Source organism: Tenrec ecaudatus, chromosome 4, assembly GCF_050624435.1.
Source record: "Tenrec ecaudatus isolate mTenEca1 chromosome 4, mTenEca1.hap1, whole genome shotgun sequence".
Lineage (NCBI taxonomy): Eukaryota > Metazoa > Chordata > Mammalia > Afrosoricida > Tenrecidae > Tenrec > Tenrec ecaudatus.
In genome coordinates this window covers 75,105,994-75,131,692 of record NC_134533.1, presented here as the reverse complement: position 1 = coordinate 75,131,692, position 25,699 = coordinate 75,105,994, and the positions used below count along the sequence as shown (strand labels likewise).

At 42.5% G+C, this 25,699-nt stretch overlaps 1 protein-coding gene across 1 annotated transcript in view; it reads left to right on the top strand.

Annotated features, from left to right (window-relative positions):
* Positions 1-25,699, top strand: part of GAB2 (GRB2 associated binding protein 2) — a 182,286-nt gene that overhangs the window by 95,053 nt on the left and 61,534 nt on the right. The gene's annotated exons all lie outside the window — the stretch shown is intronic.

Below are 25,699 nucleotides of genomic sequence, written 5' to 3'. Positions count from 1 at the left end.
AGAAATTTAACAAAATTTGCCAATGTGATGTGGCCCACATGAATCTTGCCTGTTGTACCAAATGGCCCACGTTTTATTTGAGTTTGACACCCCTGCCTTATCCCATTGACAACTCACGATCACTCAGGCTGCTGTGCTTCTTCCATGTGAGCTTTGTTGCTTCTCAGGTAGATGGCCGCTTGTTTATCTTCAAGCCTTTAAAACACCAGATGCTATATCTTTTGATAGCTGTGCACCATCAGCTTTCTGCATCACATTTGCTTATGCACCTGCTTTGTCTTCAGCGATTGTGTTGCGGAGGTGAGTGTCACAGAATGCTGAATTATTAGAACAAAGTATTCTTGTGTTAAGGGAGTACTTGAGTTGAGACCCAATGTCCATCTGTACCTTAAGTTTTAACATATAGATATAAGTACATAGATCTATTTCCCTGTCATTATCTATTTACATATGTACATGCCTGTATTTAGACCTCTATAAATGTTCTTTGCCACCTGGTTCTTTCCTCCATTTCCTTTTACTCTCCTCTTGTCCCACCATCATGTTCGACCTTCATTCGGGTTTAGTAATTTCTCGCTATTATATTGCCCTTGATTAATCCCCACTAGGCGTCCTATACCCTTCTCTCCATCGATTTTAGTTCAGTTGTTGTTTCCTTGTCCCTAGATTGGTTGCCCACCTTTTCCTTTCTCCTACCTCCCCTTCTTTGGCATCCATGCCCCCCACAACCCTTAGTTCCATTGTTTTTATCTCTGGAATTGTTTATTCTACTTATCTAGATAGACATGCAGAGACATTAATAAGTGCAAAAAAAGGCAAATCCAAACAAAACAACAAAGGAAGACAAAACCAACAAAACAATATCAACAACAGAAAACAAAATAACAACAAGAAGAAATCCAATGACAAAAAAGGAAACTCCTCAAAATAGTTCCAGGTCTGTTTTCTGACCGTTAGGAGTATTTTCCAGTTGAGTCTGATGGGGTTCCACACTCTGTTTCCAAAGTCTATTTTTGGTATTTCCTGGGGATTTCATCGCTTTACTCCCCTTGCTGCTCTGTGGCATGCCTTTGGTGATGGGGTCAGATTGGGCACAGGGGGCCGTAGTGTCCCATGATGGGGCCAGCCTAGCCCTACGGTCCTCTCTCTGCATTGTCTATTCTGAACAGGAGTATCATCCTCGGGGCTTGGTGGGCCAGGATGTGTCCCCTCACTCTCCATCCCTCTTTGTTTCTCCTGTGTGCTCTAATCAGACATGCCCCCTCCCCAAGCTGTGGCTTCAGTGTCGTCCTCTGAAGTGCATTCTTCTGGATGAGAGGGGTTCCACATAGTTGGGATTGAGGCCAGCCACGCCCTCTGTACATTTTTTGCAGTAAGTAGATTTAAGTGGGATCTAATCTGTCCTGATGCCTTTTTTTTCTTTTTCTCAATTTGCAGAGGCCCCAGGGCACATATGTAATAAATGGTGCTGTGTAAATTAAAATGCAACCAAGGGTCTCTTCAGTGTTCCTTAAATGAAGTGCATTATGTGTGGTAATTTGCACCTAGAGGCTCCTGCTGTTATTTGTGGTGGTGGCTATGGCAGTAATGAGCCCGCTTCCAGAAGCGCTTGGCGCATGCTGCACAGATAGCTCATTTGCATTTGGCAGGAGTCCACGGTGTACCCTGAGCAAATGAATCTGCCTGTTTGCGGGTGGAGGGAGGGGCACGGAATCATCCGGAACCTCTGGGTCTTGCTCCTGACCCTCAGCGAGTCTGAGATGGGTGAAAGAGTGGGATAAGATCAGAGTGTTCTTTTCTTAACCGGGATTATTCCATAGCCTCTGGAGTCAAGGAGCAAAACCGATGTTATTCACCCATAAAAGCACAAAGCCCAGAACAAGGTAAAGGAGAACTGGTCCCCGGGCAGGCAGTATGTACACAGGACTTGCACGAAAAACAGACGTCTGCATTTGGAGCTAGGCAGGGCAAGGATTGTGTGCTTGCCTGTGGTAGGTAACACTCGGTTGACCTGGCAGCGGCATCCATTCAAGCCTTTTGAAGAACTCAAGAAGGACAAAGAGAAAAGATGTTCTTTTGGGGGTGGGGGGGATACGGGGAGCGGGGGTAGAGTTTTTGGCGTGGTCACAGAACCAACACACTATGGTGTGTACACATCTGATTCTCATGGCAGTCTTCTTAAATAAGCAGAGCGGGTAACCCTTTTCCACAGGTGTCTCCAAGGGGTCAAGGAACTTGCCCAGGGCCACCCAAGAAATAGCCCATTGAGGACTGAACCCAGGGTAGAGAGCTCTCCTCAGAGTTGCTCTAATTCTAAGAAAATGTACAACAGTGTATCACAATCAGTTCCCATTTTCAGTTCCTACCACTTTCGTAAGTAGCTCTAGTGGGATACTGGTTAAGTGTTTTTGGCTGTTAGCCCAAGGTCAGCAGTTTGAAACCAGCAGCTGCTCTGAGATAGAGAGGTGAGGCTTTTTACTCAGGCAAAGAGTTAAGTCTCAGAAACCCAGAGGGGCAGTTCTACCCTGTCCTATAGGGTCTCGACGAGTTGCAATCACCTGGATGGTGGTGAGGTTTTCTCTGAGGGTTGAATAATTCACACCTGGAAAGTTGCAGTAGTCTCCTAGCTGAGCAATGTGGAACAGGAAAAATCTGGGAACAAAAGGAGCGTGGTACTCCTTGCTTTGCCGCTTCAGAGCTTTGTATCTGCCATCGGGTCTTTTCATCTCTGAGGTGGGACTATAGAGGGACTTGCTCATAAGACGCCTGTAATAATGAAATGAGTTGGTGTATATAAAGCGCTGAGTCCAGCACCTGGCACGAAGGAAATGCTTAGTTCTCAGGATGGTGAACATCAAGTTTAGAGACCTCTTCCCCTGTGCGCCTTCTTTACTTTGAGTGAGGAATTGGAGAGAAAATGGCCACACTGGGGCTTCAGAAAGTTTATGGGAAAATGGAATTAAAAGATAATGGAAAATGTCCACGAACTTTTTGAAGCCTCCAAACATTCTTTGCTCCCCTCTCCCTCTTCCCTGCACCTCAGCTCAAAAGGACAGGCTGGCTGCAAGTTTATAGAAAGAAAGACTCTGGGGCCTTCAGTTTAGGGAGCCTTGCGTTAATGTCCTGCCTTGTTAACACTTATTAACAAGCCTAGAATGTAGGAGGGGGCAAGACAGGCCACTGGTCATTTCCTAGTTGTTTGTAGCAAGACATGAAACTTAAGTCCTGTCAGTAGGTTCAGGACACCATTGTTCATTAGGTAAAATTATGCTGGTAGAACTTGCCCACAGCTCTATCCTGTACCTCCACTGCCTCAGCGTCCCAGGTGCCTGATGCCAGTTTGGCCTGGGCTGCTGTGGGCAGCTCCTCTGGGGCCACCACCTCTCATCTAACTGCCATCTGCCCCCGTCCACTTTCCTCAGAACTTGTCCAGATGTCTGGCTAGTCTGTTAAACGGATCGCATCTTTGATGTTTGTGGTTATAATTAGTGAGTGGGGTATGTAACCACCAACAACAAAATGTATTAGGGCGATATGAAGGCAGTATAATAATCAGGGACAAGCCCTGAACACCCATTTCCTAGCCCAAGGGCTGGCACATAGTAGTGGTTCAATGAATATTTGTTGAATAAATTATTACTTTTGGTATCACACTTACCATTCTAGCCATCTGCTTGAAGCCTAATTCATATGCTGCCTCTGCTCCCAAATAAAAGTGCAATTCTCTCTCTTCTCTACTAGGAACAGAAATAAAGTCTTTTCTTTTTATGGGGGGAGTGGGTATTGTAAAACACTTCCACTTGCATAGTTCTGACAACATCCATCTTCATGTCATTGTTGAAGAAACATCCTCACTACCAGTGACCTGGCTGGAGCTCTCCTGCCTATATCATCACAACCAACTCTTTGTATCTCTCCCCACCCTAGGCTTTGCTTACGCTCATTAGTCTTCCATGATGCTGCCGCCGCCTTTTAAAAACACTTTATTGTGAAGCACAATACATACACCCCAAAATGTTACAACATAGAGTAAACTCATGGAGCAAATAACATGGAATAAAATCAAGCCAAGCACCCGTGTAAGTATTAGGCAAGTTGGGAGGTTAAATTCTGCCAGCACCTCAGCAGCTCCTATATATTCCTTCCCCACCATCTTATTCTACCTTGCCATCCTTTCTAAGGATCTTGAATTTTTATAGGCACTCCCTTACTTTTTGTCATGGGTCTATGTATCCTCAAGCAATATTGTTAGTTTCATCTCTTTTTTAACTTTATTGAAATGAGATCACAGTTTCAGTCTTGCTTCTTTATCCAACTGTCTACGATTCATTTGGGTTGTGGGTAGCTTCGGTGTATTTTCGTGAAACATAGATGTGATCGTGTTTCTCTCAGTCACTTACACAAGCAAGTCCTGGTGCCACTCATCTTAACCCACCTCTCTAGCCTCACTTGTTCTGACCTCTCAAGAACTTGACCTAAGCAGACGATGCCCTGAACGTCTGTGCCTCCTTGAGCTTGAAGTATGGATCCCCTTCCCACCTTTTTCATGTTGGCGTAGTCTTTGACTCCCTTCTCAAGGTGGACAAAACCCGATTCCTTTTCTAGATTCTATAGTTCCTTATACACCATCCCTTTCCTACCCCACCTATTTTTAACACGTGCATCATATCTTATATTAGGATGACACACAAGACATTGACCACATGCAGTGAGATTGCCACCCACCCATCCATCCAGCAGTGGAAGCTTGCATATTGCTATATGGTGAATAGGTTTCAGTGATACTTCCAAATTAAGGCAGATCAGGAAGAAAGGCCTAGAAATTTACTTCCAAATATTAGCCAGTAGCAATCCTATGAAGCCCAACACTTCTATGCAGCCCTGGGCAGCAGCACATCCTGTGCACTGGGGCTCTCCAGGAGTCGGGCTGAGTCCAGGGCCACGTGCTGAGACTGGGTTGATGCAGAGTACATGCTCCCTAAATCTTAGACACCTCATTTTAGTAATAGGTGCTCAGCCGTGTGGTTGCAGTCTTCAGGGATGGCGGCATTCTACCTCTAAACGAACATTATAAGGGATTGTTCTGTCTTACCTATTCTGAAGCTTCTTGCTGAAATCTGTCTTAATGGTCACTGATTTCTGTCTGACTTGTGTGAACAATGTATAAGTTATTTGAATTTCCAAGAGGCTTTTCTTTCTTGTGAAATAAACTTTATTAATACTGAGCTTAATGTTTAATTTTTAAGGTCTGAAAATTAATTTTTCTTGCACATTCAAAGAATTACCTTTTAAGAAGTTTTTTATTAACTCTAATTCCAGTTACTTATTTAGCTTGGGTGATCCTCTTGAATATTTCAAAAACAGTTAAGTGGCACATGTAAGTGTAATAATGAAAAGCTTATTTGTGGATACATTTTCCAAACCAAACCCACTGCCAACCAACCAAACCCAATTCTGACTCATAGTGACCCTACATAAGGCTTCTGAGCCTGTAAATCTTTACAAGGAACAGACAGCATTGTCGTCCTCCCACAGAGCAGCTGGCGGGATTGAACTTCTGGCCTTGAGGTTAACATTGCAGTGCCTGATCCACAGCACCACCACGGTCCCTTAGGTGTATAGTTGGATTGAAGCTTATTCTAAAACATCAGCAGTTTGGACTTAGTTCCCCCTATAGCTATCTGTGTTTGCTGTGTGCTCTTCAGGGGTATTGCTATAGTGATGTTGGTGTCATTTCATGTTTTAAATTTTTTAATTTCATTTTTTTCCAAGCTTGGAATAACCCAGCCAGACTGAAAAAGGCAAATAGATACCTTCACAAAGTAGCAAAACTACGAAATCCAGGTTACTACCCACTTTGGTTGGAGCACAGTTGCTTTGCACAGTGGTTTCGACTCCAACCACCACCAGTTATCAGGCCAGTCTTCCTTTCCACTTGTTACTATATGAGAGCTTCATACCTGCTGCCTGAAATTTCACGTAAACATTCCATTTTCTTTAGTTCATTTTTGCAGCCCCTTCATATTGATGTGGACTTTAGTTTATGGCTTTTATATAAGTTGTGTTTTTGTAATATAGTTTTTCATTGAAATGAAATGGTTAGCCTTTTGGGGGTCAACGTTATAGCACATGGTCCAGGCATCGTGATAACTGAATGGCAGCATTACTTGTAACTGACTTGTGCCTCAACAGTATCTCCTTATAATTACTATCACATATGGTAGTGTTTTTCAAATGGGAGCCCCAGGACCAGCAGCAGCAGCATCTCACAAGCTTCTTAGAAATGCAAATTGTCAGACCCACCCTAGGCTTACTAAGTCATTAACTCAAGGATGGAGCCCAGAAATCTGTGTTTTAGCAAGCCATTAGGTGATTCTGATGTATGCAGATTTGGGGGAACCACTGCCAAAAGAGATGAGGGAATAAAGACTCATTAAGTCAACTCTCCTTAGCAGGCTGAGAAAATTTTTTTTATGATTTGACTGTAGGGATAGTTCTAGAATATATGTAGGCTTAGAAATGGTAGAGACTGACTTGTGCAGAGCAATAAGGTTTGTTTTTGGTTTTTTAAGTTCATTTCCGTTTGGGTTCAGTGATGGTGACAGTTCTAACAAAAATGAAGTACCTAATTCTAGGAACAAGGCAGGCCTAGGGAGTGGGTATGTTGTTAGGTGCCATCAAGTTGGGTCCAACTCATAGTGACCCCATGTCAGCAGAGCGAGACCATGTACACCTGTGCAGTGCTGCGTCACCTTCACAGTTGCTGTTCTGTTGAGCCCATGCCTGCTGTCACTGTGTCAGTTCACCTAGTAGCGGGTGTCTTCCTCTTTTTCACTGACCGTGTACTTACCAAACATTATGTCCTTCTCCAGGGATTGGTCCCTCCAAGTAACTTGCCTAAAGTACACGAGAAGCAGTCTCACCATGTTGGTTTCTAAGCAGTGTTTCGGCTGTATGTCTTCCAAGACTTATTTGTGTGTTCTTCTGGCAGTTCATGGTACGTTCGGTATTGTTCATCAACCTCCTAATTCAAATAAATCAATTTCTTGAGTCTTCTTTCTTCATTGTCCAGCTTCCACATGCATATGAGGCGACTGAAAATACCAGGGCTTGGGCCAGGCACACGTTGATCCTCAAAGTGATATCTTGGCTCTTCAACACTTAAAAAAGGCATTTTGCTGTTTGTTTGCCCAATGGAATGTGTCCTTTGGATTCTTCACCATAACATCCTTGGGCGTTGGTTGTGGATCCAAGCAATATGACAACTTCAAAAATCCAATCATTGACAACTTCAATTGTTTTCTTCCTCTTGTCATCATGTTACTAGTCTTGTTGGGAGATTTTAATTTTTGTATACATTGAACTGTATTCCTCACTGAGATCTATATTACTTGTTCTTCATCAGGAAGGGATGCAAGTTGTTCCTGAGCCTCCCTGTAATCTCACGGACCCATCTTCCTCATGCAGTCAAGCTTTTTGGATTTTTTGCTCAGCATGCAGATCGCATAGACCTGGAGAAATAAAAGTACAACTCTGACACACACCATTCTTGATCTTAGACCATCCACTATCCCCATGTTCTTTTCAAACAGCTGCCTCTTGGTCTATGGAGAGGCTGCATACGATCACATTGAAATGTTCTAGAATGCCCTTTCTTTGCGATGTTCTCCAAAACAGTCTGTGGAAATGCCTTTGCAAAGTCAGTGAGACACAAATAACCATCGTTCTGGTATATCTGCTTTCAGCCAAGATCCATGTGAGGACAGCAGTAACCGCCCTCATTCACGCCCTTTTCTGAATCGGACGTGCAAGTTCCAGCAGTATGTGATGATGTACTGTGTGACTGTCTTTGAATGATCTTCAGCAAAACTTTAATTGACTTTGATAGTAATGATATTTCTTGGTAATTTCCACGTTCTGTTGGGTAAATTTTTTTTTTTGGAATGGGCAAAAATGCAGTCCTCTTCCCATCAATTGATTAGGTAGCAGTTTCCCAAATTTCTTGGCATAGATGACTGTACTTCAAGCACTGCATCAGTTTAATGAAACATCTCAATTAATATTACTTCAATTCGTGTAGCTTTTTTTTTTGCCAGTGTCTTCAGTATAGCTATACCATCATATACAATCTTTTGAAATGGTTGAATGTCAACTAATTCTTGTTGGTACGATGACTGTAATCTCTCCTGCCTTCTTTTGATGTTTCTTGCATCATTTAATATTTTGCCCATAGAATTCTTCAATATGCAACTTGAGCCTGGAATTTTTCCTTTAATTCCTTTAGCTGAGAAATGCTGGAATATATTCTTCCCTTTTAGTTTTGGTTTCAGTGAATGATTACAGGGGTTTTAACATAAACATATGCATTCTAGAGATTAAACTGGTTTAATCTAGAGATTAAGGCTTGATTTGTGACTGTCCAGTGTAACACCTTAGAGAGTACTAAAGTCAGAAATTGTGTTTATGATAGACTCTTATTTAAATTTCAGTAGGGCTGAGCCTGGGAGATACTTGACTTCTCCTTGAAGAAAGTATAACTTTCCAGTGGGATGCTGCAGAGTTCTACTGTAGTCTTATAAAAGACTGAGGCATTGGGAAAGTATCCTGGTACCCAAAAGGTCCTGTGTCTTAGAGACTCGGTGCATCAAGGTAGAAAAACTAGCTAAAAACGGTCACTTCTGATATTTTCCCAGATGCATTATCCATTCAAATAACAGCAGAGAAGTCCATATAGAAATAAAAATAATTTTTAAAAATTAGAATAAAACCATGGGGTGGGGGATGTTCTAAAATTGATGTGGGGTGATTGCGCAATTCTCCATGATATGTGTGTCAGTCTGGGTAGACTAGAGAAACAAACCCAGGAACACTCATATGTGTTTATGTACAAGAGCAGTTGAAGAGTGAGAACACAGTCCAGTCCAGATCAAGTCCATAGGTACAATACCAATCTATAAAGCCCTCTTCAGACTCATGAAACATATGAAATGATGGAGGGTCACAGACCAGTGGGTGGGAAGTCTTGTGAATTGAGTGGCGTTATAAGCATCTCAGTGGTGACAGGTGTCTCCACGTGGCTTCTCTAGCACCCAGGGCTGCATCAGGGTAGGTCCATGTGGCTTCTCCAGTTCCCAGGGCATGGAGTCTATCAGTGTAGTGCCAAGTGTCTTGTCAGTAGAGTGTCTCCAAGGGAGTGAGGAGAGAGAGAAAGTGACTCCCGCCTCCCAGGGGGGGAAACCATCAATTCCCAGAATTCTCAGGAGAAAGCCATGCCCACACAGATATCTCACTGGCTATCTTTGGATGGACAGGCTAGACTCCACCCTTACACTCTTAATCCTCAAACTGATACCATATTATGTAACTACCACAATATGATCGAATGCTTGAACTAATGAATTATGTGACATGTAAATTACTTGCCAATAAAACTGTTTGGAAAACGCAGAATAAAAAGAATAAGTGTATCAGAAAATTAAAAGGTCAGAAGATTCCAGTGTTTCCATTCCCTGGAGTGGTCACTACTTAGCTCTACCCATGGAGACAACTTGAATCAAGGCAAGAAGCTAGGACTAGATTATAAAGAAGGCTTCAGGACATCTAGATTCCCACTGAGCCACGTCTTCATGATGGGGAGTAGCCCCCTCTGAACACTGGAACTTATTCCCATACTCAACTTTAACCTCGGATCATGCATACACCTAAAAGGACCACGTCAACCACTGCTAGGAAAGTTGTGCCTTGTAGAAGTGTAGGACTCTCAGCAGGAAAGAGACGTGAGATTAGCAGTGATTCCGTACTACATTATGTCGCACAACAATGACAATGTTGCTTTCTTGCTCTCTTCATAAGGCCGTTTTGAAAATACAAGGAAGAGATTCCTATTCTGTAGGCTCATTAGTTCTGAGACCTCAGTTGCCATTGTTGAGTGAAGGGCAGGAAAGACACAAGTCTTGCCTTTCCAAGGTCAGGAAGGAAACCCCTGGAGCATCTGAGTAGACTTGAATGATTAATAAGATTTCAACAAGGAACGTCTCAGAAGTACAACATTTCAAGGCTTCATGTGTTTGTTCTGCCCAGATGCTTGTGAGGCTAAGACTAAGAGTCACAGGGAAGAAAACTATAGAAGCTGTTTGGGGCCATTTGTAAGAATGATGCCTGACTGATAGATATCCTGACGAATCTGAACTTGGCACTGTAGGCCTGTGCTTCCCAAACATTTCCACATCCTGCCACACAAAGAAAGGAATGAAATTGTAATGTCGGGCTGCAAATAACATGTGGCCAGAGGTTACTCCAGGGGAGGCTGTCTGATCCTGCAAAGCTTTACTGTCTCAGACATGCCAAAGGCATTTTGTTTGACCAGAGGTGACTGCCCCCAGGGACTTTGACCTCCCCGAGGCTGTAAGAATCAATACCTTTCAATAACTTGATACACTCCCACTGGTTGAAAAAGCACTGCTAAGCAATAAGGAGACTATTTAATTGAATTCAAGGGAAATGTCTCTTCTCCCATCTCTCCAGAGTCCCAGAGTGTGATGTGACTTCAGCTTTAGAGTTTCTGGCATTGGGAGCTGAATTTCTGTCAAAAATGGAATGTACCAAAATTGGACCAGCCCATTACTACAGATCCTCCATCCAAACCTTTCCAACTACACATCCTACAGGCATAAAAGGATGACTGTAGGTGAGGAAGGGTTCCTAGGAAATTGGAATGGAAGTGGTAGGTGGGTAGTTATTGCTAATGGGCACGAGGTTTTCTGGAATTAGATACTTATAACGTTCAGCCTTGTGACTATACTAAAAATCAATGAGTTGTACCTTTTAAGAGGATGAATTTCATGGCCTAGGAATTATATAGGAAGATATTATAAACAATTCCATCTAAATAAATTTGATAGCATATATAATGGACAAATTCGATGAAAGACACCATCACAAAACTGACAAAAGAAAGTAAAATATGAATCGCCCCATGTTTGTTACAGAAAGTGGACTTAAACCTCTCACAAAGAAAAATGCATACCTAGATGACTTCTCTGGTAGATTATATTTAACATTTCTTCTAGAAGAAAACAAAGCAGAAAGCCCCCCCCCTTTTTTTTTGCTGTGGCGAGCATAGATTTCATAGAAAAGAAAATAAGGCACAGAAAACCTGAAAGTATTTTTCAAATTGCTGTTAGACTTCATCCATATTAAAAGCATTTGTTTTCCAAAAGACATTATAAAAAATGAAAAATTAAGCCATAGACTCCCATCTCTCTCTGTGTATGCACACCTACCTAAAGGTATTCGATGCTTAATGTCTGTTCAAACAACATCCAACTGTTTTCTATGTATCTGTGGTCTCATGTGGGTTTCTTGTTGTTTTGAAGGGGAAACGGATCTTTTTTGGCTTATTATTTTCCCCTAATGGTTTTATATGGAGACCTGGTAACATAGTGGGTTAAGCATTGGGCTAACATCCACAAGGTTGGCAGTTCAAAATCCACGGGCTGCTTCATTAGAGAAAAATGAGACCATCTGATCCTGCAAAGTTTTACTGTCTCATAAACTCTGTCCTACAGCGTCTGTTCTGTCCTACAGCGTCTCAATGAGTTGGCGTCGACTGGATGGCAGTGGGTTAGGTCAATAGGTTTATTGAGAGTCAATAAGATCCATATTCCTGTAGTACTGAACCACGGGTGAGGCAGAGGACGTAACTCTGGTGGTCGGGTGTTTTAGGCGTTGTCCCATAGGAAATGGAGAGGGAGACTGGGGCCAAGGCTGCTCCTGCTGCTCAGCTGGGTACCCCAGGGGGCGAGGCTGGGCATGCTCTACCCCTTCCTTCCATGCTTGCTTCCACTCGCTCTGCTCCTGCTGCTGCCCACCCAGCCATAGCCGCTGCTGGTGCCTGTTCCTCCAGCCTCTGCCCGGAGCTCCAGCAGCAGTGGCAGCAGTGATGTTGAGGCCTAGAATCCAGCTCCCTACAACTGTAAGGTGACGTTCACACAGTGACCCTATTACATAAGATCCTATTTCACAGACTGCATCATGGGTCATAAGGGACAGATTAATGTATGTTGTGGGTGGATAGGCGGGAGCTTCAACAAATTCATGGGAAAATTCCATTATCATTTACTTCTTGGACTTCTTAAAGCTCCTTCGTGTGTGAATAACTACATATGCAAACATATGTGATAAATGACTGTATCTAGAATATATAAAGACCTGTCACCACTCATTAATGAGACAAAAACGTCCATTTAAAAATTGGCAAAAGATTTGAGCAGACACATTAAAAAAAAGATGATAAATGACCAATAAGTACACAGAGGATTGCTAACCATCATGAATCATCATGGAAATGCAAACTAACACCACAACGAGATACCATTACACACCCACTGGAATGGCCAGGGTGTGCAGGAACTGCTAGTCTCATGAATTGCAGGTGGAAATGCAAAAATTGTACTGCCTGTTGGGTAAGTTCTTATCAAATTAAACAGAGAATCACCATGATAAGATGTGGCAATTTGTCTAAAAGAAAACTTAAAATGTATGTTCACAGAAAGAGTTATACATGAATATTTATAGCTGCTTTACTTATAATAACCCCAAACTGGAAACCCCTCAGTGTCTATCAACAGCTGCATGCTGTTATTGTTATTGTTAGGTGCTCCTGAGTTGATTCCAACACATAGTATCCGTATACACAACAGGACAAAATACTGGCTGTTCCCGTACCATCCTCATAAAGTTGTTCATATGTTTGAGTCCAGTGTTGCAGCCACTATTATCAATCCATTTGTAACAGATGCATCGATAAACAAAGTGAGATCCTTCCATAAAATGCTAATCTACTCAACAGTTTTTAAAACTACTGATACCTGCATAAGAAGCTAGACACAAAAGAATATTATACCGTATGCTTCTCATTTCTGTGATGAAAAGACAAATGTAATAGCCAATCATCAGTCGTCTGGGTCTAGTATAGGGAATGGGAACTGACGCGGGAAAGGTACAAAGGGTTATAGAAGTGCTCTATGTCTTCACTGAGATGGTGGTTATATTACATAGACATATGTCACAATTTACCTACCTAAACTCTTTTCCCCAAAACTTTTTAATGTGAATTAGGTGGGGGTTTCCATATCAGATTATTGTTTTTGTATTCAGTAACTTAAACAGCTTATCAAATCTTCCAGTAACTTGGCCTGTCCCCACCCACGCTTCCCCCCATCTTCCTCATGTAGTACATTATCATTCTCTGCATCCAGGTTAACATCTGCCTACCCTCTAGCCTACTTATTCTTCTTCCCTTCCCTCCCACCCTGGTAGTCAGGAAAGTCTGTTTCTTTTGGTATGAGACAGTGGTCTCATACAATACTTCAACTTTTGTTTGTCTAACTTCACTCAGTATAATGCCCACCAAATCCATCCTTGTCACGAGATGCTTACAGTTTCATCCTTATTCTTTAGTCATGAATCGTATACCATTCTGTGTATATACCACAGTGAAGTTTGAGTGCTGAAGACAGTGGGGAACTAATGAACGAGTTAAAGCAAAGGAGCAACACAGTTGAGTGTGTGTGTGTGTGTGTGTGTGTGTGTGTGTGTGTGTGTACACGAAGCCTGGAATAAGATTTCCACGGAAGCCAAAGCCGACGATCCTCTTGTTTGATCATCACAGGGGTTGGAGGGATGTTTGATGAGAGGTTCATCTGTTCTAGGGAAAAACTGTCTTCATGGGCACTGTTTTTCTATCCTTTGCCCAGCTGTGCTCTGAATTTTTCTATAATCTCTTAATTGAGTGCTTTAAATTCAACGTAGGTCACATCATTCAAGAACTGTAGTGAGGCTCTGGATGGTATGACCTTTGTTTCTCCAAATGCAAAGAGTTGGCAACAGCTCATTTGTTGTTTTGTCAATGAGAGAGGTAATCCCGCTAATGGGTTCTCTGAGTCCTCTGCAGAAAGGTTGACTGGTCTTTGGGGAATCAATCTCATAGAATCCACTCAGTGTAATTACTGACACCAGGCTCTTTGGTGTCCCAGATGTGACCTTCCTTCCCTCACACACATTAAATTCATTTCACCCTTTTGTCTTTGATGCAGCAGAGACTAAGAGTGGATAGAATGTACTCTGGGAGGGAGGGAGGGAGGGAGGTACCATGATTCTCTTCCTCATTACAGTGAAGAGTACCGCAGAGATCCAGCTCCTTTCTCAGGGCGGAAATCGTGGAAAGTGTCTTCTTTCTTCTATGGCCCCACTTACAATACATATACACCATATCTACTCGAGTAGAAGCTAGCACGTTTTTTATGCTGAAAAAGCCTCCCAGTTTTCTGTGGTAAAATTAGGTACCTCAGCTTATACTTGAGTATCTATGGTGGGTGTGTGTGTGTGTGTGTGTATCACACACATACCCAATATATAAATATGCACAATATATTATGATGTATATACATACACACACATCTTGAGTATATATGTCCTTTGCCATTTCCCTGGGCCAAAGTGTCATTATTTCTTGTCCATTTGTGTAATTGGCTCTCTACACATTTGTTTACCAACCACCCTTTCGCCCCATTTGAGAGAAGCCAAAATGATCTTTTGAGAATGTGTATAAGAACATTTGTAAACCACTCAGTGGCTCCATATTCTCTTTGTTTAAAAATATTGATTATTTGTATTCTGTCAGAATCCTCTCTATTCTTTCTCATATACTCCTGTTTTCCTGCACCATCCTTTAAAGACCCTTTGGAAACACTCTTCCAGAGATGCTCGGCTCTCACGTGCCCCACCAGACTCTCTGCCTGCTTGCTCTTGTCATGAGACGTAACAATCGGCCGAGTGTATTTCACGCTGCCCTACATTAGTATATACTTACACTTCAACAGCCAAGTCCATTTTCCTGTATCATTGTGACTGTTTAAGCTGGAATGGAAAATGGAAACCACACAATTTCCTGGGAGTTTCACTCACAGAATGGAATATATGTGTATGTGCTATTTTCAATAAAGCAAAGAGTCTTTTGAAATTACTATGTTCTTAATTTATCTGATAACCTAAAACCAAACTCACTGCCGTTGAGTCAAAGCCGACTCAAAAGCAACCCTGTAGGAAAGGGTAGAGCTGCTCCAGTGGGTTTCTCAGACTTTAGTAACCATTGACGGGAGTAGAAAGCCCTTTCTCCTGAGGAGCACCTGGTGGTTTTGAACTGTTGACCTTGTGGTCCGAACCCCAACTCGCAACCACTGTGCTACCAGGGCTCCTGGATACCATACAATAACCTTAGTTATATTCTGCACGCTATAATACTTACTGGACAGAATTCTCCTAGTTTGTTGGTCGTTTTTGTTTTACTCTCATCAGAAGGAAGGAAGTTAAAAGGACACGCCCAGTTCTAGGAGTTACACAAAGCCTTCCACGAAATGTCTTGCTACTTCCACAGCTTTAGCCCCAGGGCATGTGAGATTTGTTATCTGGAAAGAGGATTTGAGCCTGAGAAGTCCTTAGTCATTGAGATAGTTTCTATTATCTTTGGTATCATACCTAAGGCAGGGCAGAGGATACTGGAGTTGTAGAACTATCTTTTAACTGTCAAGGCTGAAACGAAAAGGTTTTAATTAATACATGATTATTTAGACCACATTCCCTCTGTTCCAAGAACCTGAGTAATGTGATCAAACAAGGTGCAATCATATCAATTTTTTTCCTTGGTCAAAAATACAGAAGACTTACAGGTCGGAAGACACCTTAGTCCCTTATCTATGTAGAGATCTTTAGGTCCCTGTACAGAATCCCTCCCCACTTATAACAAATCCTGCCTACCACTTCTTTTATTGGGACAAAGCCATGCCCATTGTGTGAGTTGTGTAGGACTGCTCTCAGCCATCATGGAGTAGTTGTGACAGAGGCTATCAACATTTACTATCTGGCTCCTTATAGCAAAACTTGGCTGACCCCTTGCCTAGTCTAGCACCTGTTCAATATCTCCAATGCTGAGTAGTTCTCAAGTAAGCTAGTTTGGGCTGCTCTTTGTAAGTGTCCACTTACTCTGAACCAAAATGGACTTTTCCATAACATGTCCTTAACTGATCATCTGAATGTGTAGAATCACCCCCAAAAGATCATCAAATTGCTCTTGCACGTGCTAGCCCCTGGTGTCCAGGCAGACCCTCACTACATCCTGGTAGCGCAGGATTTCACGGTCCCTTCCGCATCACTAGAACAAAACAGAACACTCCCTCGTGCAATCTGCTCCCCCCCATGAAGCTAAATTAGGGCCCAAGAGGAAGAGGAAAAGTCATGGCCTCGTTCATTATGCTTGGAGACCTAGAGGTCTCACCTAAAGGACAGAGGATAGGTTCATTTAGGGGAATGCACTCTGCTCAACAGCTCAGTGATGCAACTTCTGGGTCATATGTGCCCACATTTCCTGCTTGTGAGCTGGAAGTTGTGAAATGGTTTGTTTTCTGACAAGATCTGAGTGTGAAAGGAAAACGGTCATGACTGTCTTGTCAGAGAAGTGCCAGCAGCATAGCGTTGACTTTTAGCTGCACGTTTCTGATTAGCACCGTCTTGAGAATAGGCCCTCTCTCATAGACTTCTCCCACCCCCACTGGTGCGTGCATGGTCGTTTGCTTTTTCTCTATTGCTGTTGTAGCTTAGTGTTTTCTCTCACGATTGCAGACTATCGCACCAGCTTTTGCACGTTTCCCTGCCTGTTCTTTTTTTGTTGTTGTCTAATTCACTTTCCCCATTCTGCCGAGTAAGAGCACGGCACCATTTTTATTTCTCTGCTGACTCTGGTTTTCAGATGCCTCTTGATCCTGAGAGAGGAAAGCGGAACCTTCTTAGAGTTAGTTTTGTCTTAGGCTGGGCCCTCTAGGGAAGCAAACCGAGTAAAGCTTTCATGGATCTATATTATTTAATAGGATGTATGCATATAGATATATAAGCATGCATATAGATATAGCGAATGAGAGATTTGTATCGAGAAAATGGCTGGTACACTTGTGGAATTGGTCAAGTCTAATTCCAGGCAACTTCCACACCTGTGGGTCAGAGGTTAGCCGAGAGGCTTCTCCTAACCTGTATAGCTGTTGGGGCTGATAAACCCAGCTTTGACAGGAAAGCGGACGGGCAGCTGGCTACAGAGGTGAGCGAATACAAATGAGCATGTCAAGGTTGTGGCTGCAGAGGTGAACGAACTCAAGGTCAGCAGTCAAATAGCAGACTACTGACAACTCCCGGGACCAACAAACAGGATGGCAGGCCATCCGCAAAGAACTGACCGATGATCCAGCCACTGGATTCAGACTCAGCACAAAACCAAAAAATTTTCCATAGCGTCCACTTCTATTGGAAGCAGCTCAGACCCTCTAGGAAATGTCTTTTCAATTGTATTGGGGCTGTGGTCTGAATAGGGATCTTATTACAACTGGTTGACTGCACGTGGCAGATCCCCCTATGGAGGTGATTACATTGTGTTAGGTCACATTGTGGGAGATTATCAGCTCTGAACTGGCAAAACACTGAGAATTCTGGCCTAGCCAACTTGATATAAAACCTAGCTATCATAGATGGATATCATAATTCAAGACTTTCCAGGACCACCAGTCTTTTCCTTGATCACATTCCAAAGACTCTGTTTTGCAATATCTGAACCTACTGGTCATACTGTGTGCGCTAAAGGAATCGTAGCTGTGTTTTGAAACCTCCCTTCCTCATTGTTCATTCTCTCTTCCTTTCCCCCTTTCTGTCTCTACCTCTCTGTTTCTTCCCCACCTCTCATTCTCTCTCAAATAACCATTTGAGTCTTACTTTTTCCCCCCTTTATTCCCCAAACCACTCAATCAAATCTGAGGTTGTTTTACTGAAATCTGTAAAAGGAGCTCATTGATTTTGCATGAAAAGTAAAGTAGCAGGAAAAGTCGAATAGTACTAGACAGTTTTGAGTTTGAGAGACTAGAGAAGGTGATTCCATCAGCCAAAAGAGTGAAAACATAGAGGAATTGCTAGCTTGTGGTATAGAGCAAGGAGAAAGCCACAATAATCCATTTTTAAGGATGGCAGTATATAGAACAATTAATTGAGAATAAGGGCATCTTTTATAATAGTAACTAATTTGCTACTTACTTGATGTCAAATGTCCTTGGACTGCTTTAGGTTTAACCAGTTTCTGGAATGAGTCAAAAAGTACTGCCACAAAATAATAGATACCTTTGTTAAACAAAAATATAAAAATGTGAAGATACTGTTTCTCAACATACCCTCTATCTAGGTATTTACACTTCCAATGACAATATTTCTATCTCTGTATCCCTTTCCCACAGAATTCTGTACTCTTCAACTTACACCACTGTTTTTTTTAAACATTTTATTAGGGACTCATACAACTCTTATCACAATCCATACATACATACATCAATTGTATAAAGCACATCTGTACATTCTTTGCCCTAATCATTTTCAAAGCACTCCACTTAAGCCCTTGGCATCAAGTCCTCTTTTTTTCCCCCCACCCTCCCCATTCTCCCCTCCCTCATGAGCCCTTGATAATTTATAAATTGTTATTTTGTCATATCTTGCCCTATCTGGCATCTCCCTTCACCCCCTTTTCTGTTGTCCATTCCCCAGGGAGGAGGTCACATGTAGATCCTTGTAATCGGTTCCCCCTTTCCAACCCACTCACCCTCTACCCTCCCAGCATCGCCCCTCACACCCCTGGGCCTGAAGGTGTCATCCACCCTGGATTCCCTGTGTCACCAGGTCCTGTCGGCACCAGTGTACAACCTCTGCTCTATCCAGACTTGCAAGGTAGAATTTGGATCATGGTAGTGGGGTGGGGATGAAGCATTTAGGAACTGGAGGAAAGCTGTATTCTTCATCAGTGCTACGTTGCACCCTGACTCACTCATTTCCTCCTCTAGACCCCTCTGTGAGGGGATCTCCAGTGCCCGACAAATGGGCTTTGGGTCTCCACTCTGCACTTCCCCTTTCATTCACTATGGTAAGATTTTTTTTTTATGATGATGCCTTATACCTGATCCCTATGCCTTATACCTACCTGATCCCTTCAACACCTCGTGATCGCACAGGCTAGTGTGCTTCTTCCATGTGGGCTTTGTTGCTTCTGAGCTAGATGACCGCTTGTTCACCTTCAAGCCTTTAAGACCCCAGACACTATCTCTTTTGATAGCCGGGCACCATCAGCTTTCTTCACTACATTTGCTTGTTCACCCGCTTTGGCTTCAGCAGTTGTGTCGGGAGGGTGAGCATCATAGAATACCAATTTAATAGAAGAAAGTATTCATGCATTGAGGGAATGCTTGAGTAGAGACCCAAGGTTCTTCCACCACCTTAATACTAAACCTATAAATATAGGCACATACATCTATTTCCCCATCCTCATATATATATTTGCATGTACATGTCTTTGTCTAAACCTCTATAAATTTCCTTTGCCTCCTAGCTCTTTCTTCTATTTCCCTCGACTTTCCTCCTGTCCCACTATCATGCTTCGTCCCCACCTGGGTTACAGCTATACCTCTTTGTTACGTTACCTTACCCTTGATCATTCCCCACCAGGCCTGCCACTCCCACCTCACCACCAATTTGGATCCCATGTTGTTCCCTTGTCCCTGGGTTTGTCCTTACCTCCCACCTCCCCCTATCCCAAGTCCCCCCGGAACTGTTGGTCCCGTTGTGTTTCCTCCAGGTAGTTCATCCAGCCTATCTTATTTAGACAGACCTCTGGGGATAATAACATGCACAAAAACAAGACAGGGGAAAACAAAGCAACAGTATACAACAAAACAACAACAACAAACCACTGACAAAGAACAAAACAAAACACATCTAGAAAGAAAAGTTTGTACTAGTTCAAGGATCGATGTCACCACTGTTTCTTTATAAACAGCAGTGCTCATTCTGTGTCCTTCAAGAATATCTAGCAAGATTATCCTTTGGAGTTCCCCCAACCAGTAGTTATAACCTGAGCTGACCTCTCTGCCTGAAATTTAACTAGCCCAGCCGATTTCCTTTGGAAGCCACTATTTTGATTGGACCTTGGCTCTCTGGATTGTATTGTTAAATCCAAGACCTATCCCTAGTTACAGTGACTACATAAAATACATTTTGTTCACTTCAGTCCTGTTTAAAAGACTGGTAGAATGCTTGGCTCTTTGAGCTAGCTGATCTTGGCACAATGTGTTTTGACACCCATTGAGGCAAAAGCTTGCTGTGAGACCAAGATGGTCACTTAAAATGGAAAATGCTGAACCTGGTGAGATCCCACCGTCATTAGCTATCTCACCTGTGGTAATTCTACTGTCTTCCTCCGCCAGTTTCTGGACTTCAGCCCTACCTACTCCATTCGTAGAGGCTGACAGGCTCTCCTTAACCTTGCCTCATCTTTGAGGTCTTCCCAGCCTCCCTCAAAGTGCTTGATCCATCTTACAATCCCTGCTCTATGTGGGGCCACAATCCTGTAAACTCATTGCTAAGCTTTAGTGATTTGGAAAGATGGCCACTTGAGTTGTGTTAAGAATATGTTGTTTGCTATAACCCCAAAGTTGTCCCCCCCCCCCCACAATAGCACAAAATGTCTCCATTTTTTGTGCACTCACATGAGGCTAATACAGTGTATCAGTGAGAAGCTTGTCTTGTAGTCGTGCACGGGTTTCAGGGGTGTGTTTAAACAGGTTTTGTTTGAACTGTACATACATGAACTGGAATCCTAGTGGCGATAGTTTTTGCCCTTCCCTCAAATTTGACACTTGTCATGCAGGAGATTTGGTCCTAGGTGCTCTCTTGTTTATTAATTTTAGTTAATCCACACAGGAATGTTACTGTTACATTGTTACATACGTTTTCTATTTTACGAAGTTGGCCTTAGAGAAGTTAAGAAATTTGTCCCAGGTTAGGAAGCAAAGAATAGGATTATAGCCTCCATCTTTCCTCCTCATGCCTTTTCAGCGACTTGCTCTTATTTCTCTGTATTTATGCCCTTCCCTTGGATTTCTTTTGGTGTGAATTAGTAGAGGTTTGGGTTGTACCAGGGATCTGCCGAGAGGGGACCTCCTTCTTCCTTCTTCATATCTTCCATTCGACATTTTAAATTATTTGATTTAATTTACTGTTAAAACTAGAAAAAAGTTCATTTGTGAATAAGTATTTAACCTTAGAATAATTATATTTTAATAAGATTTTGTTACTTTCACTCAATGATATGAATACTTACAGCTTGGAAAAGAAGTCTTAAGTTAGATTCTCTGGGAGAGAAGATAAGACGAACTACCCCCAAAGTCCCTGAAGTATTGGAAGGTCAGAGGAGCGATGATCAGAAATGGTGGTGTGACAGGATAGCATTCAAGTACAAACAAATATTTGGAGACTATGGGTGGGAAAAAAATAAAATTGGGCAAGAATAGGTCCTCAGACAATTGAGAGTGTAGAGCTGAAAAAAGCAGGCACGTTTAGGAAGCTGAAAAATTGTACTTGGTTAGACTGGTTGTACCGTGTATATGTTCAAAGTCATGAAAACTGAGTTGGAAGGGGATTTTTTGGCTAGATCATAGAAGGTCTTAAAACAGAACCTTAGAATTCGGACTTCGTGACAGAGGGTTTGCAGAGCCATTACATTTTTGAGAAGAAGGGAGAACAGGGTCAGAGATTTGCTTCAGGAAAATTAAACTGTAAGAATTCATAGTTGAGGTATTTGGTACAAGGAAGTTATAACATTGTTCAGGCTGTAGATATTAAGTACCTAGACTAGGGAGTGCAGAAAAACAGGCTGTACGGATGTGTACATACACACAACCACACACACATTTTAATATTCCAGGGCATGTGGTCCCTTGCATGTGCTCAGCTTTAGTAGATACTGCCATAATTTCCTAAAGTTGTGTCTCTTAACACTGCTTCCACGAGATCTAATTGCTCCATATCTGTGCCCATACTTGTGCCTGACTTTTTCATCCTGACCATTGTGGTGGGGGAGGGGTCCTGATGGCGTAGTGGAATACACGTTGGACTGCGAACCTCAAGGTCAACCGTTTGAACCCACCAGCTGCCCCATGGGAGAAAGATGAGATTTTCTGTTCCTGTAAAGGTTTACAGCCTCACAAACCCACACAGGTAGTTCTGCTCTGTCCTATGTAGGGTCACTGTGATATAGCATGGACTAGTTAGCATTGGATTAATTGACTGTGGAGTTTGTTTTGCCATCTTAGTTAGCATTTCCCCAATGACTATATAGTTGAGATCTTTTCATATGCTTATTGTTATTTGGTGGTCTTCTTTTATGTGATGTCTATTCAAATGTCTTAGATTAGTTCCTAGGCATTCTTTATATGTTCTGAGAATAGACAATTTATTAGGTTTATTTATTGCAAATAGGTTCTCTGATTCTCTTTTATTGACTTCACTCACTCAGCAGTGCCTTTTGGTGGTCAGAGAATTTTAAATGTAGTATAGTCGACTCATTACTCTTGTATTAGTAATGCTTTTGTGTATGCAAGAAATATTTTCCTATGTTAAAATGAAGATAATCTGTACTTTATTCTACATGCTTTATTGTTTCACCTTTTACATTTGAGTCTATAATTCTTCTGACTAGATGGTATGAAATAGGATAAGGCATCTTTCTTTCCCCGTATGGTTATCAAATTGGCCCAGCACCACTGTAGAAGAGACATGTCTTCAATACCCTGCAATAATGCCCTTTTCATAAATTCAGTGACCAGATATTATGGGTGTGTTTCTGGATTCTCCCCACCCCCCTCCATATGTTCATATTTGTGACGGGCCCCATTTTTAATTTAGATAGAGCAGGTGCTAAGCTCTCTGGCAAAAAGGACCCTGACCCCACAGGCCTCGAACCTCAAGATGTTCACATATAAGCAAATGAAACACCAAAGCGAGGAAGGAGCACGGGTGGGGGGCAGGGACTCCAGAGTTCGGACAGCATGCTTGGTTATCAGACAGTAACCGTAGGAGCACCACCTCTATCCAGGTGCGCTGGGGAAGGCCATCCAGAACTGATGCTTCTGGACGTGGCACCAGAACACCTGAGGAGTTTACAGCTAGATGATGTAAGAAGAAAGGCACTTTAGAGAGTTTATGCAAAGACATGAAGTCATGACGTTGTGAGGCACATTAGGAGAATAATAAGTAACTTTATGCGCACCTCTAAGTTCTGTGTGAACTGGAATTTATATGGTTTTACTCACACTGAATATACATAGTTGTTGGGTGGATGGTTAAATGACAGGGAGGAAACAAGGAAGGGAAAGAGGGAGAAAAGAAACGAGGGAGGGAGGAGACATAATGAGGCAAGAGAGGTAAGAAAAGTTCAGTTTTAACGAAGAGCCTTGCTCAGTAACAGTTCCGAAATTCACAGCCGAGTTGGGAAGAAATAAAAAGTACAAATTTACCTGTAATTTGTACAGGTAAATTTGTATATTTCATATGTATATGAAATGTCATGGAAGTTCCACGGGAGTCATTTCAGTGGAAAGAACCTAGAGCTACTGTACTTTCTGGGGTTGTTTCTGAATTATTCGGTCCCAGAAAACATGAAGTTGGAGAGGAGGTGTTGTGGCAAGAAATATGTGAATTGGGGACTGTACTAGGAAGGTGTGCCTGCCTATCCTAAATCCATCAGCAGTCTGCTGTAGGCAGGCACTTCTCCGTCTGAGCCCCTGACCTGGAAGCAGAACCTGGAGCCTCTGATGGCTGTCTGTGTGATCCCCTTCCTCTGGTTCAAGAGCGTGTCTGTTTGTTCGATTATGCTTGTGCCTGCGTCCCAGAGATTTGCAAACAGCTCTCAACCGAGAAGCTGTCAGGTGCCGCTTCTAAAAGAAGGAACAAATCTGTCTTGCAAAAAGTGCAACCAGAATGCTCTCTAGACAAGATGATGGGGAGGCTTTATCTTTCGTAATTCCAGCATGTTATCAGGAAGGGCCAGTCCCCAGAGAAGGACAACATGCTCCATAAAGTAGAGGGTTGGTGACAAAAAGAAAAAGGCCCTCGAGATGGGTTGACAGAGTGGCAGCAACAGTGGACTCCGCCATAGCAGTGATTGTGAGGGTGGCACAGGACCAGCCAGTGTTTCATATTCTTGTACATCTGGGGTCACTATCGCTGGAACTGATTCTAGGGCACCTAACAACGACAACATATTTTGTCGTGATAGAAATGTGAAATGTCAGATAATGAGATAGTGAATGAGGAATATGTGTATCAGGTACCTACAATAGGATTGGTGAGCAGCCAATCTATGGGAGACCAGCCAGCACAGTTGTATGATTTTCTCCGTATTCAAGCTCTGGTGGTATATAGTGGGTTATGTTTTAGGGCTAACTAACTGCAAGGTCAACAGTTCAAATACACCAGCCACTCCTTGGAAGAAAGATTAGGCTTTCTGCTCCCATGAAGATGTATAGCCTTGGAAACCCACACGAGGGCAGTTACACCCTGCCCCACAGGGCTGCTGTGATTCGGCAGTGAGTTCTGTGTACCTCAGTGGGAACAAGTAGACTAGGCAGAGCATGGCACCTAGCCAGGAGTCCTGGTGTGGCCCCGTAAATAAGAAATTGAGAAAAGAGCAAAAGAATGGTTATTATGATAGGCTACAGGAACTAAGATTAATGAGAAGGGGAGGTAGAAGATGAGAGTAAAAAGATACAGGGTCAATTGAGTGTTGGCCCCATGTGGTTAAGAATTGTGATAATAACCAAACAAATAACAACTGCTCATTTGCATTACAGAAACCAATTATGTGAGGTAGGGCAGGTGGTAGCACGATGACTCTCATTATATAGACGAGGCTAGATCTGAAGAGGTAAATGACTTAATTTAAAAGCACCCAGCAAAGAGCAAGGCATAGACGCAACCCAAGAAGGTCTATGATATGTAGTCTTGTCACCATAGGGTCTCTATGCGTCGGCATTGAGTTGATGGCTATGAGTTGGAGTTTTTGGTGGGTTTTACCACTTTGTGTAATATCTGCTCACAGATTGCTTAGTTTTGTAGAAGAGATGGAATATAAAATACAGTATAAGAAAGAGAATGTGTAATGGGTGATCAAGTGTTCAAATTCTGTAGTGTGGAATGGGATCAGGAGTGTATTCACTCAGTAATACTCAATGAGTTTTTAGTATATAACAAGACAGTAGTATAAATATAGATAGATACCCTATAGATAAGTACTCCCCCAAAATCCTTAAGTTGTGTGCATCAGATAAATATTGCGAGAATTTTCCCCCCCGATTCTTCCAAGGCATCGTGGATCGGTTTAAGAAAGAAAAAAAAAACCTGTACTGAAAATCAGGAAACTTGTTTTCATTAATTACTGCATGACATTATTGTTCCAACTCACTGTGTGTCAGTGTGGGTCCCAGCCTATAAACTGAGGAGCTGCTATGGTTTGGCAGGTTCCCCCTGCCTAAAAGTACTTTGGGTTTGCGTCTGCATTCTAGCCAAAGGGGCAGTGGCTGTAAAGTTGTTGTAATTTTCATCTAGCCTTTTGGTAGGAAACCTTGGAACGAACCTGTAGACAAGTAGAATAGGGGTTCCTGGGGAGTAAGGGGGGAAAGGGGCACTGGTATCAGGGAGTTCAAGAAGGAAGAAAATGTTTTCAAACTGATTGTGGTAGAAATCGTATAGTCCTGCTTGATGTGACTGAGCTATGGAATGGCATATCTGT